Source organism: Myotis daubentonii, chromosome 2 (genome assembly GCF_963259705.1).
Source record: "Myotis daubentonii chromosome 2, mMyoDau2.1, whole genome shotgun sequence".
Lineage (NCBI taxonomy): Eukaryota > Metazoa > Chordata > Mammalia > Chiroptera > Vespertilionidae > Myotis > Myotis daubentonii.
This window is the reverse complement of record NC_081841.1, coordinates 168,464,846-168,484,317: the sequence shown is the minus strand read 5'-3', so window position 1 is coordinate 168,484,317 and position 19,472 is coordinate 168,464,846.

Genomic DNA, 19,472 nt, shown 5'->3' with positions numbered 1-19,472 from the left:
AAGAGCAGATATACTGGACATAATTTCTTTAATATTTAATATTTATTTATTTACTAGAGGCCTGTTGCACAAAGAGATTCATGCAATAGGCCTTCCTTTCCCCTGGCTGCTGGCACTGGTTTGCCTCTGGCACCCGGGGCCCAGGCCTTCGCTCTGGCTGAGTTCTGGCCAGAGCCAGGCCCGGAGCTGTGAGGCCTCGCTGCTCCATCAGCCTGGAAATGTCAGGCCTCGCTGCTCCACGGGCTCAGGGCTATCAGGCTTTGCTCCACCACTTGGAGCCTACAAATGCAAATTAACCGCCATCTTTGTTGGTGGTTAATTTGCATATCATGCTGATTAGCCAATGGGAGGCATAGCAAAGGTATGGTCAATTACCATGTTTGTCTATTATTGGTTAGGATTTACTTATTTACTTACTTACAATGCCTTCAATATGCTGAGCTCCTAAAAAATTTGAATTATTTGAATTCAGTATCCTCCAATTAATATTTAGCTATATATTTACCCTTATTTTAGTTATTTCTCTGGCAGTTTCAAATAAAATTTTGAATTATTAAATAGTCTAAATTAATACATTAATCACTACCAATAAAGCAAGTAAGTAATTTAGATCATTTTAGTCAACCAGAAAATTGTATATATTGACTTAATATATCTTTGTTTTTAGCTAACATTGCTGGAATATAAAATAGAAATCAGACTCTTCTATAAACAAATTAGAATAAGACTCTAACCTAGTTGACTGTTTAATACAAATATATGGGATGAAATGATAGAGGATAAAAAATATGGAGGAAAAAAATTGTCAACATCAGAAAGTCAATGGCCAAATAGGTTATGAGAAGAGTAAATATGACAGGGGAAAAACATAAGAAATAATAATAATATACCCTATATCGTTAATAAAAATATTTCATTTTCTACCTATATTCAAATATTTACCTCGAAAATAACACATATTATGCTTACATATAAACAGAAATGTATTTCTAATATATGCATAAACAAAGGCCCAACTTTATAATTTTATTTGGTGACATTTGGGAGGCCAATGCCTTATCCATTAGGCAACTGGGGCTTCTTATTTGGTGACATTTGTAATAAGTCTTTCCTGGCAATGCAAACAATTTGACCAACATAAAAATTGTGTAAGATAAGGCATATGAAATAATTCATCCCTCAAACATTGGAATTAAGTATGGATACAACAGATGAAATGGAAATCACCAATAACTCTACAGTATCTTAAAAAGACATCACCATAATTAATTTAAATTTCAGAGTAGATTTAAGAACCTAAGCTGAAATAAATTTGTAAAACTGGGGAAAAAAATCATATCATATTGTCCTTTTCTTACAGTTCAAAAAGTTCCTTTATTGAACCTATATTTATTGTGACATTCTCTTGTAAAAATGTTTGGGATTTTTCTCATCTTTATGATAAAATTTCCAAAATTTCAAACTTAGACAAAAAAATATGAGTTTTTCTCTTATTATCCCATGTGGGCCAATATTCAAGGGAATCAGTGATTCACTATGTTCCCCTTTAGGTAGACTCTCTTATATCATAAAGAATGAAAGTCTTAAATATACATTTCACAGACTCTTTTCAGGAAGAATTTCTATTTACAATCTGATACTGAAAGCTACTTACATGCTTTTGAAGTTGGGATAGAAGAGATAGTCACTGTTGCTTGAGTGGGCCAGCATGAATTTGTGCTAGGTTGATCAGTGCTAGGTTAATCAGTGCTAGGTTGTGCTAGCATCAGTCACATCAGTGCTTCACACAGACCAGATAATTGACAGTCCCCTGATTCCTACAGTTTCTGTGCTTTTCAAACTTGTTGAAGCTAGTGGAGACTTTCCCTAACCCCTGATTACAATGCCTTATCAATGATTTTGTACAGCTTCGACTTCTTTGGAAAGCACAATAGAAGGGGTCATTGGGGACAAATGGGGATATATGTAATACTTTCAACAATAAAGGTTAAAAAAAAAAGGCACAATAAAAAACTGGAAAGCAAATCTTTTCTCTTATTGCCAAAAAACACACCAAACCAGGTACCACTTTTTTGCTACCCTTTACTGCAAAACTCTTCACATTCTGTTCTTACTCTTCCAGTTACTTTTTAATATTCCATTGTGAGCAGCTCTTTCAGGTGTCTTTGCCCCCAGCAACCTACTGACCCTGCTCCCATAGAGGTCAGCATTGATGGTGCTATTGCTAAATTTAATGATCAGTGTGTATCCCCCATCTCACTTGACACTTCACTTTCCTTTGGCCTACTTCATTTACTTGACTTCTAAGAAACTCTGCTTTCTCAGTTATTCTCACCAGTTGTTTCTTTTTAATCTCCTTGGATGTTTCATCCAGTGTCCCAGATTTCTGTTCATGGTCCTTTTCCCCATTCTTTTGGTCTCGTTCCATCTCACATTTTTAAAATTGCCTATAATACCAATTTATGTCTCAACCCAAAAATAATCCTCTTCATGTTTGTGTACCCAATACCTATTGGAGCTCTCCACTTGAATATCTACAAAACATCTGAAATTTGACAAACTCAAGTAGTAGAAAAACTGAGAAGGCCAAAACTGTAAACCTGGTATTTCACCTATTCCAACTCTGTCCCATACTCAGATTATCCCATTTCATTGTTGATAATTCTTTCTGTCAAATTGCTCAGACGAAGAACTTTGGAGTCATTTTTAAATCTCCTCTTAATCTCACATCTTATACCTATCCTTTCATTAAAAACTGCCCCTACATTTAAAAGATATTTTGAATACAACTTCATCGCACCCTCTCTAGTGATACCACCTGGTCTTAGCCACTATTCTTTTTCCCCTTAATTACCACAATTCCTCATAATATGTCACCTTGCTTTTACTTTTATCTTCCATGGTCTGTTCTGAATATAACAGACAGCCAAAGTGTTTTAACCATAATGCAGTGTTTTCCTTTTTAAATCAAGACCTCTGTAGTGTCTTTTGTGTAATAAAAATTAAAACTAAAGTCTTCGTAACATAAAATACTTTCTTCTTGAATTACAGTTGTGACTTCCTCTTCTACTTTTCTTCCTCAATTGCACTGTAATAACAACATCCTCTCTTTCATCCTTTTCTGGCCAATAATTCAGGAAACCCTATAATTCTGCTTTTGTAATACCTTTTAGTATCATTTAGTATCACCTTCAAATTCCTACTGCCAGTGTCTATTTTCAGGCCCTCGCATATCTTGCCTGGATTATTTTAGATCTCCTATTTGTTTTCTAATCTGTAATCTTTTGCTATTCAAAATTTGCACCTTACTTACTAGAATAATCTTCCCAAATTATAAATCTGACCTTATTATGCCACTGTTCAAAAACTTCCAATTATACTCAATACATTTTAAGGCATTCAGCATTTTATTTACTATTGAGCCTATTCAGTTCTATATTTCTGTGATTATTATAATGATTTCTCCATTTATAGAATGTGCTCTGCAATTTACACCTCAAGACTTGCTTAACTTATTGCTTTTGCTGGAAACTGTTCTCATTTCTCAATTTCTATCCTCTTCACTTCAGCCTAGATCGATTTATGTTTTAACTGATTCTGTAAGAATCCTTTCACTGTTATAGCATACTTCTGAAATGCATTTAAACTTGTGTTGATGCTATTTGTGATGATATCCCTGGAAGATAGGAATCATGTTTGTTTGTTTTTTGTTTAATAATAATCCTCAATGTTACTTGGAGCTATGCTAGAAAATAAATGGCTGATAAATATTATGTCTTGCTGTCACTTTCCCCATTAGCAGCATGGTGATAATAATATTTAGCTTGTCTGCCTTGCAGCACGGTTAGGTCTAAATAAGATGTATGTGATACTCTTTCTCAACTGGTAAGCATGATAAAAATATGTCAGTGTTATTCACTGAGAAGTCCTTTTTCTAAAAGAATGTTTATTGCCATTGGAAAGCTATAGCAGTCTTTAAAGGTGAATTTTCTCTTGAATTATTGCAAAGGTATGTAATACTCTCTGCTATGAACATAGACAAAAAAATGGAGTGCCAATTACTGTATTCTTGAATGACAGAGTCATTATTAATTCCAGCCCTGATGTTTGTACTTCATGAGGGCCATAATGTTTCAGGAGATATTATGGCAAAAATGATGTTAACTCAACAGTCAAAAGGAAATCAGTACACACCAACTTTATTACTTGAGCAGCCATCAATGCAAGCACTAATATATTATTAAATTATATATCAGGAGTGATATTCCCTAAAGTGAGTATTTTACAAGTATGTTATTTTTCTGTTTTATTATATATCTTATCTAATAAAGTTTAAACTTTAATATATTAAAATCTATCAATATTTACTTTTTAATTTTTTTATTGAGACATAATTGATATCTAACATTATATTAGTTTCATACAACATAATAATTCCATACTTTGTATATATTATCTATACTATTTTTTAGGTTGCATTTTATTTAGTTGATTGTTTCTTACAAATTATTTTTTAAAACACTAAACCAAAACTATCACAATGCAAAGGGAAAATATTAATAATCCCAAGTCTGTTGAAGCAATGGGAAGCTTTAATTATATTTATTTCAAAAGAGAACTCCAGATACTGATGTCTTCTCTAGTGAATCCATTGAAACATCAACAAGAAATAACAATTCATGCAATCTCTCTAACGAAATAAAAATACAGGACAACTTCCCATATTGTAATACAACAGTTCAACAGAACTACCTTAAACAAAGACCCAAAAACATCTTATACATTGTGTGTGTATAATATATAGATATTTAATCTCCTTATATAGCACATTTCTTTTTTATTTCCATTTTAACTCCCTAACTCTCCTTACTCAACAGAGTTATTAGAGAGAACTGATCTATTGTGACAGTATAATGTATTCACTGGTTCTCCTCCGGAATCAAATAAGACATGACAGCCTATCCAATTATCAAAAGTTTTGCAGTTATTGTCTTCTTAGCATACACTGTCGTGTGTGTGTGTGTGTGTGTGTGTGTGTGTGTGTGTGTGCTTGCCCATGTGCTAGTCTAGTTCCCAAACTCAGCTACTGGCTTCAAGAATGAAAGTATTCCATCCTTGCTTAATCTGGGAAGTGTTCATCAATTGAAGTTTATTTCTCTTATATTTCCTTGCATCTGCTAGTTTTAAAGAAAAATATGATTTTTTGCTTAATCCAATTATTACAGATGCGTAAAAAAGTTTTACATCCTTTCCTATGCTGAGCAAAGATGATCCTCCCAAATCCATTTTGTATACTCTGAATTTTCTTTTAAACCATTAAAAGGAAAAAAAAAGTTACAAAGTAATCAAAAGAAAACATATCATGTGTTTAAGAATTTCTCCCGCAAACATATTTAAATGATAAGAGTACAAAAATGATATATATTTTTTTTAATATATTTTATTGATTTTTTTTTTACAGAGAGGAAGGGAGAGGGAGAGGGAGTTAGAAACATCGAAGAGAAAGAAACATAGATCAGCTACCTCCTGCACATCCCCTACTGGGGATGTGCCCTCAACCAAGGTTCATGGCCTTGTCCAGAATCAAACCCGGGACCCTTCAGTTTTCAGGCTGATGCTTCATCCACAGCCAAACTGGTTAGGGCCAAAAATGATATATTTTAGTGAACTTACAATTTAATATTTGTTTTGTGCCCCCCCTCCCCTCCCACACACACACACAATTTGTTTTGGTTGTCAGTGACATTTATTTAAGTCTCTTCAGAATGCCAGATCAATATTTATTTTCTAGACTGTGTTTGCAATAGAATCTGTGGGTTTGCTTTTTGGAGGTAATAAAAGAAGAAAGAAAAGGAGGAGAAGGAGGAAGTAAAGGAGGAGGAATGGGGAGAAGAAGAAGGAAGTACAACTGAGGGAAAACAACATTTGTTTAATTGTTGCTTCAAAATATCGTTCTATTGGCAAGAATAGTTCAGTCACAAGATTCTTTGCTGCTATAATAACGATCAGGACAGTCTTAAAATGTGAACAATGTGCTGTCCTTGGCCGAGGGAACCTGCCTCCCTGTAAAGTGAAAATGGGATGTGGGAATTGGTGTTTTGGGGGCCAGAATTCCAGCCACTCTCCCGGGAGCCTCTTCTTTAGGAGCAAGGCAGTTAATTTCCACCTGCTGAGAGAGGCCTTAACCTTCTGCAGCAGGAGATCTAGGTTCTTAGCCCCATTCTCCCCAGGATAAAATGTGTAAAGCTGGGTTTGCTTGCTGTAAACTATAAAATGCCAAAAAATACTTGTCTTACTAGACTCAGAGTGCTATTTCAAGGAGAAAAGGAACATATTTGATTAGATGGAGGTATTTAAATACTTGAAGATACAAATATTAGAGAAGAATTTAAGTATTCCATATGTCTTTAATCACTCCCTGCCTCATATTTTCTTTCAAATCTTTATTCTATGAACTAGTGACCTGGTGCACAGGTTTCGTGCACATCAAAAGGAAATCGGGAGCCCATGCCCATGTGCCTGGGGAGTTTCCACGTCCCCGTGAGCCTCTGGGAAATCATGTGGGGAGTCCGCCCTCCTCCCCACAGCTTTCTGAAAAAATATTTCCAAATGTCCCTTCTGCGGCCAGGGTTGCATTAACTATAAAATGCCAAATTTTACAGTTTGGCATAGGGAATCTGCCTCCCTGTAAAGTGAAAAGTCTTGCTGGCCAGGAGATCCTCAGTGGACGCCTTGGGCCATGCTTGATGCTTTCCACCACTCGGAGCTGGATAAGAGATGCTCCGATGTGAACAATACAAATTTGGGGACCTTGGAGGGTGGGGGGTGCTCTGTTGCCCATACCTCCGCCCTTCAGATCCATCTCTTTTTGACTTTTAAGTAACTTTTGTGTTACTTAATGGATTGTCAGTCGCCACCTTGTGGCCACTGTTATATTGCTGTCTTCCTCTGTAGCTCTGTGGCTATTGGTAAGGGATAAGATTTGATCTCAATGCCCAAGGCAGAATTCCAGGAGCCCGGCGGCAATATCAGGCTTGTCCTGGTTACTCCTAGTGTCTGTGCTTCAACGTTCTCCAGAGATTGTAACTGCAGGCTTATGGGGTATGAGGGATGTAGCTGTGTGCTAAGCAGCAGGTGGCCGTGGAGGAGCCAGAGCCGGGGCCAGGCGCCATGCACCACACTACTCCTGCTCACCCTGGCCCCGCTGCTCCTGCGGGCACTGCCACTCAGTAGCACCGCTGAGGAGGTGTGAGAGGCTCCCGTTGTCGCAGCTGCACTCACCAGCTGAGAGCCCAGCTTCTGGCAGAGTGACACTCTCACTGTGGGAGCGCATTGACCACCAGGGGACAGCTCCTGCCTTGAGCCCCCTGGTGGTCAGTTTGTGTCATAGAGACTGGTCGTTCAGTCATAAAGGTCGCTTAGGCTTTTGTATGTATAGATTATACGAGCCTGCAGACACAACCTCTAAGGAAGCTGAGAGACATCCAGAAGGAGCAAAGTAAATCCTTCCACCAGTAGGATATTCTGGACAAAGATGTGGGTGTACATTTTGTTCTGAAGTCATCATTCTGTCTAGTCCTTTCACACTTAAACATCAGCAGCTGCCCCTAATGCCATCAGACCAAAACAGAGAACCTGTAGGTTATTATCCAATGAGACCATTAAGAAAGGAATCCCTGTTTAACTTTGCACATTGTTTCCTAATGCAGAGCACTATAAAACGACCGTTTTATTAAAACTGGAACCAACACTTACTTATGAATATTATTTCATCTGAATGACATGTCCTCCCATGTTATAAAATTGTATTTCTGGGAAGTTTCGATTAGCTTACTCGTTTTATTTCATTTTATGTTTGTCCTGAACTTTTGTGTTACTTAATGGAGTGTCTTGGGTTTCCTCATTTTGTTATTAAAATGTCTTATGTACACACACACACATAAAGCATACCCACTGCTTTTGTAAGTCTTATAATAAAGAGCAGGGACTCTTCTTATTCCAACAGGAAGAGCTTTCTGAAATTATTAAACTGCTATTTTGTAGCAAGATTCTAGATACTTTTTAAAATCTCAGAATTAAAAGTTATTACACCCCATCTTTGAATAAGAAAATCAAAACTTGGAATGCTGATGTGCCTAACAAATTTGCAAAAACATTTAAATGTCATAATCAGAATTCTAGATAGCTCTGTCCAATTCTAAAATGCATTTCTTTTAAACTTCATTGTAGTCCAGCCCATTTTGTTTCTCAAATTAATTTTTTGACATCAGTGCCTTCAATAGCTTCTGCATAATTTGGATACAAGATAGGATATAAATAGTAAATACCTACAATGGGTGCTCAATAAGTATTTATAGAATAATGAATGTTTTCTGTTAGGCTTTTCCAAGGATCTTTATGAGAATGAAAAACAAACAAACACAACAATAACTAAAATCCAAAGTGCAGATTATCAGGTAAGTGTGGACACTTATGCTAGCCTTTTCCTATTTAGAGCTCGAGTAGTAAGAAGTCAGAAATATGGGAGTAAATACTGTGGAAAATAACTGAACTAACTCGTCTATGTAGGGAACACATGTTTATGATAATCTCTGACTCATTGAATGCCATCTAAATTCAAACTTTAAAGTCCTGGACAAAATTTAGGATTTAAGGGAAATTCTTATTCATTGATTCCAACAGGCTTCCCTGCATGATATGATTTGGATGATTGAAAACATATTCCCACTGACAAAACAGATGGGAATTGTCACAGATGGATATTGTAAAGATATGCCTAAAAGAGAGGGCCACTAGGCTACCTCCAAATAAATTCAGAGCTGGCATCACTTTGGTGAATTTGCAGCTTCCACATGGACAGAGATTTTTATGTTTTGTTCGTAACTCTGTTCCATATTCCTTACATAGCCCCTGGGGTAAATGAATTACTGAATGTACTGGGTTCAGAATTAACCACTAGAGAACAGCTCCATCTCAGAGAGGAAAAGAAATCCATGTTAACTAAGTTCAATTCCATTTTGTTTTCTTTAAAACAAAACATTCAGTTACTGACATAGGGCCAACCATACACATGTCTGCATATATAGTGAATTCTCCCTCTCTTAGGTAGATCTACATGAAATTCAAATTATTTTATAAAGTTGGCTTTGTGTGCATCATAATCAGAGTCATTGGCAGATAAGATAGATTAATGAAATGTTTAATGATTTTGAGCTAAAATGACAGAATGAGCGCAATTCAACAAACATGCACTGAGCTACTGAATAAACTACTAAGCAGCCATCAGCTACATTGTTCTTTCTCTTTGGGCAGAGATGAAAAATATATTTACTTTGGTTAACCTGTTCTTCTATAAATCCACATCATACCAACATCTTTTTCTCATTGAATCATTGTTTCTTTTTTTTTTATTGTGGTAAAACTTTTTTTTTTATTGCTTACAGTATTACAAAGGGTATTACATATGTGTCCCTTTTTTCCCCCCGCCCTTGACAATCCCCTGGCTTCCCCTACCCCCAGTGTCTTATGTCCATTGGTTATGCTTATATGCATGCATACAAGTCCTTTGGTTGATCTCTTACCCCCCCTCCCTCCTGCCCCCCAACCCTCCCCGGCCTTCCCGCTGCAGTTTGACAATCTGTTTGAGGCTGCTCTGCCTCTGTAGAATCATTGTTTCTTTATAAATGTTAGTAAATTGTGTAAACTCAAGCCTTGTATGGTGGTAGGTGTATTTAATTAAATGTGTTAAATAGTTGAAATTTTATTCATTATTCAGCACTACCTCATTTTCTAGTATATAAAACTATTATGATTATTTTTTAAATTTTCCAAATAATAGAATTTTAAAGAGTAGGAAGCTGCAATCAAAAAAGTGCACAATGACTATATATTAGAAATTAATTTTAAAAATACTTATTGAATGTATGAAGTACATTAGCAAAATGTAAGACAAATGTACAAAATTACACATTAGAATATGTACATGTTCATTATTATGACAAAGGAAGACTCAAATGAAAGCATTTGAAAAAACTAATGAAGAGTACTGGACGGTGTGTTGTTTTTTAACGGAATGCTGTAATAGTGAAGAACCCTACAATTACAATGTCTTGGAATGAGAATTTAGTTGTCACGCACACAGTCTGTTTCTGTGGGTGGCTACAGCTTCCCTTCAGGCAGTCGCTAGGCTTCAGGCTTAGGTTGTTTCACGTCATAGGTTTGCTGCATTTCAGCTATGATTGACGTGTCTCTTCATTCCCGAACACAGGAAAAGTGATATTACCTGTACAGTACCTGAGCATTCTACAGTAAAATGGAAGAATAAGAGTAGGTGTAGACATGTAATACATATAGTTTCTGCTTGGACATTGAGTAAGTGTGTTGGCCAAAACAGGGGTCAGTCTAGTCAGTAGAATAGGAAATTACACTTTACTTTCAAGAAGGCTTCTAAAAAGCCAACATGTCTCTATAAGCGATGTATCTTCTCAAGTCTCTTACAAGGAAGGGGAGGGTCAATTATGAATAATAATCTATCAAAGATATATTGTGATACGTACATTTAAATATTTTAAACTTAAAACATAGCAAATAACTAAATTTATTTTCATGACAAGATGCATGGAGACTTTTTTATTGATACAAATCATTGACAGTGATTTTCTGTTATTGTTACCAATTTTGAATAAACAGAAGTTGTATTCAGTTATTTTGAATAAAAACTTAGAAAAAAGAATTTCAATTTATTTATGGTTAGTATTTTGGCAAAAAACAAATGAACACCAAAAAACAGGTATTCTCTTTTAATATGATAGTGGAAAGACAGGTGTCTAGCAGTCAAAAAGTATAGAATTGAGCTAGATATCTATCATAGGTTGATTGGGAGGAATGAAGAAAAGCCTGATTTTTCTTAACTTTTCTGTTAACATGTGAAAAATACTCAACTCATACTATTCTGAATGCTATGCTGTAAATTATGTACATATTATTGATTTATGAGTACATTTTTGTGCTGAAGTGCCGGGGTCCAACCCCAGCAGGTCCAGGGGTCCCCAAAGGTGTGGACGGAGTCGGCGAAGAAGGAATGTCACAGAGGCAGCGTTCAGTTGATCATCATAGCTGGGTTCGCTTGTCAGGGTCTCCAGCCAGGTTCTGTAGCCAGGATCTCCAGCCAAGTTCTGTTCAGGATCTCCAGAGAGGTTCTGCCTAGGATCTCCAGTCTTGTATAAAACGTTCTGTGTAGGTTCTGTGCCTAGGCTCTGTCTCTCTTGGTCCTGTCTTCCAAGCCCTGTGTTCTCAGTTCTGTGTTCTAAATTCTGAGTTCTGAGTTCTGAGTGTTTCTGTCTTGTTACAACTGTATTTATACCAGTTGATTCAATCCTATCAATCTCTATTACAAAGGTTAGGGCGTTTCTTATCTCCATTCCAGGGAGAAAAGATTATGCAGTTTAAGCATGATTGTTCGTAGTTAAAGGGATTAATTACCCGCCTGGCACTTAGTTGAGGGGTTTTATTCCCTCCCTAACTTCAGGGGAAAATCCCTACCTGGGGATTCAACCTTTCTCGGAGAGGTGACCTTGGTTAAAACACAGCGCCAAGAAGGTGAGCAAACATATTAAGAACCGTATGCCATATATGCCAGGTCCCTTGAAACAGCAAGGATGGACCGGCTCCCGGCAAATTCCCCCTTTTTTATTTTTTAAAAGCAAACATTAAAAAGAAAAACCTCAAATGCTCTCTTATATCCATTTTAAGAGTAGGATTGGCGCTTTCCGCTATTACCTGAGTCCTGATCTATCATCCCAGGGAGAGCTTGCCAATCCTGCACTTTCCCAGGGTAGAAAGGCTGCAGTGGGGTTAAGGATAAGGCTCCTTGGGCCTACCTTCTCCCATGCCATTACATTTACCTTTCCTTCCTCAGAAAAGCATGGACATACTTCTTGTATAAAACGTTCTGTCTGACTGGGAGTAACCTTAATTCCTCTGCTAGCAAGCACATATGTTAAAAGATCAATACAGAGTCTTCTTTCTTTGGACTCAGTATGGCACATCTTCTCAATCTAAGTTCTGTACTATCCACCTTCTTACCCTACTTATCCTCTATAGGGGGGTCTGTAGCACCCTGGTGGAGTCCTATCCGTCCCGAGTGTGGGGGTTCTCAATGGGGGGGGGCTTACCTAGGGGAATCCTGTTCCAGGGGATCCCAAAGGTGTGGACGGAGTCGGCGAAGACTATCCACCTTCTTCCTACGGTGGAGTCCAATCCGTCCCGAGTGCAGGGCGCTTACCTAGGGGTCCCTGTTCGGGCGCCAGATGCCGGGGTCCAACCCCAGCGGGTCCAGGGGTTCCCAAAGGTGTGGACGGAGTCGGCGAAGACTATCCACCTTCTTCCTACGGTGGAGTCCGATCTGTCCCGAGTGCAGGGCGCTTACCTAGGGGTCCCTGTTCGGGCGCCAGATGCCGGGGTCCAGCGCCAGCAGGTCCAGGGGTCCCCAAAGGTGTGGACGGAGTTGGTGAAGAAGGAATGACATGGAGACAGCGTTCAGTTGATCAGCAACCTAGCCAGGATCTCTAGCCCGGATCTCCAGAGAGGTTCTGCTTCGGATCTCCAGCGAGGTTCTGTAGCCACGTTCCCTCGCTAGGTTCTCCAGCCAGGTTCTGTCCAGGCTCTCCAGTCAGGTTCAGTGTCCAGGTTCCAGTCAGGTTCTCCTGCCAATCTCTGTAGTCAGGTTCAGTCCAGGATCCCTTGCCATGTTCTCCCGCTAGGCTCTGTCTCTAGGCTCCGAGGCCAGTCCCTCTCCAGGATCCTCCGGCATGCTCTCGCCAGCAAAGTTCTTCTGTCTCTAGAGAACGTTCTGTGTAGGTTCTGTGCCTAGGCTCTGTCTCTCTTGGTCCTGTCTTCCAAGCCCTGTGTTCTCAGTTCTGTCTTATAAGTTCTGTGTTCTGAGTTCTGTGTCTTGCTGTCTTGTTACAACTGTATTTATACCAGTTGATTCAATCCTATCAATCTCTATTACAAAGGTTAGGGCGTTTCTTATCTCCATTCCAGGGAGAAAAGATTATGTAGTTTAAGCATGATTGTTCGTAGTTAAAGGGATTAATTACCCGCCTGGCACTTAGTTGAGGGGTTTTATTCCCTCCCTAACTTCAGGGGAAAATCCCTACCTGGGGATTCAACCTTTCTCGGAGAGGTGACCTTGGTTAAAACACAGCGCCAAGAAGGTGAGCAAACATATTAAGAACCGTATGCCATATATGCCAGGTCCCTTGAAACAGCAAGGATGGACCGGCTCCCGGCACTGAAGTACAAAAGCAACCTCCAAAAATTACTTATAAAATCAATCTGGATTTAACATCTATCTCATTTGGGAAAAGTTTAAAGTGTCAGGAACTGGTTGTAATCATAAAGAGATATATGTATATGTGAAGAAAGAAAGCTATCTTCGAAGCTTAGCTATTTTTCTCTTTCATTCATCATTGATCACGATGGAGGTCGCAACTCCTCAATTCCTGCCTCACCAAGTTCATCTTTATAAATTTTACTTCTTTGAGCAACAGCAAAAAGTTTCTCTGTTTGTGGATATAGCAGTATTATGATTTTTTTCAATCTTTAATTTCTTTATTGATTAAGGTATTATATATATGACCACGCCCCCACTCATGCTCTCATCCCCCTGTTGTCTGTGTCCATTGGTTGGGCTTATAGCATGCATACAAGTCCTTTGGTTGATCTCTCCCCCTTACCACCACCCTCCCCTACTATGATTTAACCCAACAGCTGCCTCTTGATAAACATTTGAAAACTTTAACATCCGTTGCTATTATAGGTATTGATGCAGTGAATAGCCTTGTGCCCTCATTTTGCACAATATGCTTGGAATAGATTCTTGGAAGTGAAATTGCTAGGTCAGATGGCAAATTTGCAAGATATTGGCAAATTTCCCTTCATTATGGTGGTATTTTGCATTTTTATTATCAGTGAATGAAAGTATGTATTTCTGCAAATGCATTCAAGGACACACTGTCAAATTTTTAAACTTTTATAAATCAAATAATTAAAAAATAGTTTTTCAAGTTTTTTTATTTTCTTATTAGAAGCCAGTTTGAGCACCTTCTCATATGATCAAGAGCCATTTAGATGTCTTTTTCTTTGAATTTTTATTCATATCTTTAGCCTATTTTTACAGGGCTTTTGGAATTTTTATACCCCATTGTTTAGAATCCATTTACATATCAATAGCTTTTGTAAGATATGAATTTGGACATTATTTGTTACAGAATACGAATCTGTGTTGGATCTGAGACATAGCTTGCAGGGCTGAAAAGTAGTTTAGTCTTTTCATGTAAATGCAGTTCCGAACTTATCTACTCACATTTTGCCTCTGAGATTGTGTGAAATGATTAACCATATGTTCTGGTGCCTTTGCCAAGGACCTCCTCCAAGCCCATGATGAGCTTCTAGAATTTCCAGTTTCCCATATTCTTGTCACTCTCCATCATCTGCCTCCTCCCAGAGCCCCACCCAGGCCTGTGCCACTCCACCCTCTCTGAGAATGGCAGCAGCAACTGAGAAGTACCAGCCATTCCTTTTGTCAATGCACCTGCAAGAGGTGCCATCCCCTCATATTGCACCTGTGCCATTATTGTTCAATGGTATTTTACTTTTGTGTACAGTATTTCTGTAGCTGTTACTGATTTATTAACCTGTTATTTTATGGCTTCTGGATTATATCACATCAGGACAACATTTCTACTGCAAGGTTTTGAAGATATTCATCCATGCTTTATTCTAGTATATATCGAATAACTTTTGACATTACATTTTTTGATTCATCTATGGTTTGTATCAACATGGTTTTGATGTACAAATTTTCTTTTTCATTAACCATGTAATGAAGGAGTTATCTTTTTCACCCCTTTTCCATTTCATTGCTGCTTAGAGGTGGACTTTGTTGATTTTTGCTAGTCATGTTTGTAGCCAATACATTTTCATGGACTGTTAGTAGTAGATCCCTGTGTAACAGTGATAGGAATCATCCAGAGTGGCTATCTTAGCTTCCTGAGTTAGAGATTTTGTTTGTTTCTGCAACAGGCTTAAAAAACATAGAACCTCTGGCTCCTCTGAAATGAATATTGTAGCAATTGTTCTGGCTTTCTTACATCTCATTGTCTTTGTCTTACCAGATAAGCCTTTATTTAGAGAAAAGCCATTTCTCAAACTTTTCAAATCTGCTACATTTGGGAAATAACCCTCATCCTATTTTCAAAGTGTTCTTTCTTTGCTTCTCCAGAAATTCTGCTACATTTCAAATTAGTTGTACTTACAATGATTATCTTCTGGTTGGACCCCATCTTTGTAGAAGTCAGTATGGTAAATGTTATGAGAGATTAACTGCTGCTTTGTGGGAAATCCTATTCTAAATTGATCATGGACCAGCAATTTATATCCTCTCAGGTAAGAGAGAAGTTAGATATGCTGAACCCATTGACAATCCATGGAGCAAAGACAGTCATCCCAGTCTCAAGGTGGGGACTAGAAGATGTGCAGCCACAATACCAATATTTCCCTCCCTTATTTTTCCCCAGGTTGGAAATATGGAATGGAGATTAACTCACTGAAAATATTCATGGAATAATTAGATTCTGAAACTTTCCCCATTGATATTTAAACCAGAATGGTGAATCACCATCACATTACCTCAAAAACCAACCGCTGCGGATTGGATTTGAATTGCATGGCCCAGTCTCTGAAACATCCATCCAGCTACTATGTAATTTCACCCCAGTCATTTCATTAATCTCACTGTAATGGAACCCAAAATTCTTTGGGATTTAATATTTATTTTTCATCCCATTGGGCTGGATATACATCTCTCTCTAGTGATTTCTGAAGTGCTTCCAATTTCTAGGCCTTTAGTGTAGAGACTGTGTTTACTTCTGTGGTATATTCCCATGTACCTACCTCAGGGGTTGCAGTGGACTTCTGCTTTTGGCAACATTGAAACACACCATGTTGCCTGTGGACTTTTTTCCTGATTCTAGTTGTTTTAAGAATGCAGACTGTGAGATTGTTGATACTGTGGTTATTATCCCCCTTAATATTTTATATGATTACCTGCATATTCCCACCAGAACTGCAATTCTGCTTAGGGATTTGGAAACAATACTTTAAATCCCTGAATATAATTCCTGTCCTCTTAAATTAGGAAGCTCAAGCTTCATAAAATACAATTTAAGATTCAGTGGTAGAATCTCATCGGATTCAATAGTAGAAGCAGTTCACTTAAATAATCTTTATTCATTTTACATCCTTTCCAGAGAATAGTAATTTCTTATATATTTCTCCAAAGTTCACCACCAGAGTAGATATTAAAAATTATATATGCCTGGTTTCAAAAAAGCATAAAGAAAACGATATCACCTTTGATCTTGTGAATAGCAAAGCTGAACATATATAAGCTACTTAACACAAAATATTCAATGTAGTTTCATTTCTGCTCATAAAGAAACATATGAGCCTAATATAGATATATGACAATGTTTACAAATAATAGTATTTTGTCTTCAAAGAAATATATAATTATTTTATAAATTGTTACATTGAACCCAATCACTTTCTCAATAATAGATATGCTTATATTAAAGAATAAGATAATATAAAATATTTTTTGTTCTGCTTTGACTCAGGCTTGTATCTTCTCAAATTAAACCTAAGTTTAGTTGGCAGGACTCTGGTATTGGTGCTTCATCTACTGCGACTATTTCCATCTTGATATGCAGAGGTCATTTGTGTAATATTTAATTCAATTGATTCTAAAGTTATAAAACTCAAATACCACATGGACTCTTACAGTCCACCACAGAAATTGAATTTGGGAATCCTGATGTGTGGCAGAGGGCATAAGCCGAGTGGGCGCAGGGGATGTGTTCCTTCACTAAAGCAACAACAGGAACTCATTGTGCACTATGGTTAGAGAAAGGACAAGAAGAAGCACACAAATTTTTCTCCTAGGGGTGAATACAGCCTTGCTAGCTCCTGATTGGTTCTTTCAAAGAAATCTGCCTTAGTAACATCCTTGGGATTGGTTTATACGCCTCAGTGCCTTGTGACTGGTTATCTGCACCCTGCCTGTCTTATCAATATCCATACATTTTAAAGTTCATGCCTCTCACTCTTGTCCTTACTATGTTAGTAAATCCACTTAGCTTATGAATTCTGGGTTTTACTTCCTCTTGGCCCATGGTCCTAATTCCTGACTACCTAGCTTCCTTCTGTCTCCTCAATACTTACCTAAAGAGACTATATGTATTTATTTGTCCAGTTTTATTGAGATAAAGTTGACATATTTTATAAGTTTATGATGTACATGTTTATTTGATACATATATTATAAAATAACCAACATAGTCTTAGCGAATACCTCCATCATGTCACATAATTATCATTTTTTTGTGTGTAGTGAGAACATATAAAATATACTCTTAGCAGTTTGCAATGATAGAACATAGTATAAAGTATAATCACTGTGCTGCACATTAGTCCCCCAAATTTATTCATATTACAACTTAAGATTTGTACTTACTCTTTTCTTTTTTATGATAAACATTCAAACAGTAGTGAGGTGATAGTTCATTGTGTTTTTGATTTGCATTTCCCTGAAGATAGTCATGCTGAACACCTTTTCACATATTTGTTGGCCATTTGTATGTCTTCTTTGGAAAAAGAAGTTTAATTCCTGTGCCCATTTTTTTATGAGATTGTCTAGATGTTGTTGTGTTGTTGTTGTTTTGTTTTGTTTGTATGAGTTCTTTATATATTTACACTTTATCAGATACATAATTTGAAAATATATTTTTCCCATTTTGTAGGTTGCCTTTTCATTATATTGATGTTTCCCTTCGCTGTCCAGAAGCTATTTTAGTTTGATGCAATCCCACTTATTTATATCTGTTTTTGTTGCCATTGCTTTGGGTGGAAATCCAAAAATTCATTTCCAAAACCAATATTAAAAAGCTTATGTTTAAACACACTATCATTTTTTTCATAAATGTTGTGTTTTTAGGTTTAATATTCAAGGCTTTCATCCATTTTGAGTTGAATTTTTGTGTATGGTGGAAGATAGGAGTTCCGCTTCATCCTTTCATATGTGGCTATCCAGTTTGCCCAGATGATCATTCCTGCATATTTTATTCTTGGCTCCTTTGTCAATAGTTAAGTGACTGTATATGTGTGAATTTATTTCTTGAGTCTCTACTCTGTCCTATTGATCTATATGTCTGCTTTTTATGTCACTATAACACTGTTGTGATTAGTGTAGATCTGTAATATAGTTTGAAATCAGGAAGTGTGTTGTCTCCAGTTTTGTTCTTCTTTCAACATTATTTTGGTTATTTAGGGCCTTTTATGGTTCCATATGATTATTAAATTTATTAATGACCAGTTTTAGTTTATGAAAATGCAAATTATATTTTGTATATTGATTTTGTATCACACAACTATACTGAACTCATTAATTAGCACTAACAGTTTTTTTGTTGTTGTTCTTTTTGTGTGTGTGGCATCCGTAGAATTTTCTAGACATAATATCATGTCATCTGCAAACAGAGATCATTTCATATATTCCTTTCCTATTGTGTTATGCATACATTTATTTATTGTTTAACTGCTCTGACTAGAAATTCCAGTAATGTTCTGAACAAAAGAGGTGAGAGTGGGAATCTGTCTTCACCCTGATCTTAGAGGAAAAGCACCAAGCTTTTCACCATTGAGTATGAGGTTAGATGTAAACTTGTCATATAACTCCTTTATTCTATTGAGGTATGTTATTTCTATGATCACTTTATTGAGAGTTTTTATCATGAAAGAATTTTAAATTTTGTCAGATGCTTTTTCTGAAACTAGGGACTAGCAGGGGCTGGAAGCATCTTTAAGTGCATGATAGAAAAAAAACCCAAACATCTGGGAGCCCCTGCTGGCACCTGCTTTGGCTGGCCTGGGCTGCTCCTGCATTGAGCATCTGCTCCCTGGTGGTCGGTGCAGTGCATAGTGACTGGTCATTTCACCAGTGGATCCTTTGTTTGGTTAGTTTGCATATTAGGCTTTTATTATATAGGATAAACTTTTGGTTTGCCAAAGGTGGACTGTGGTAAGGATAATAATGACTACTCATAAATATTAAAGTCCTAATCCTTGTAAGCTGTGAATATGTTAGATTACATGACAAAATGTAATTAAGGTTAGAGATGAAATTGAAATTGCTGATCATCTGACCTTAAAAACAGGCATATTAGCCTGGAATATCCAGGTGGACCCAGTATAAACACAATTAATTTTTGAATAGAAGAGGAAATTAGAAAAAGGATCAGAGAGATAGATACGGAGGTCTAGGCCCAACCAGTTGGATGTGAAGATGGATGAAGAGTGCTGTATGCCAAGTAATTAGGCTGCTGTTTAGAAGCTGGAAAAAACAAGGACATG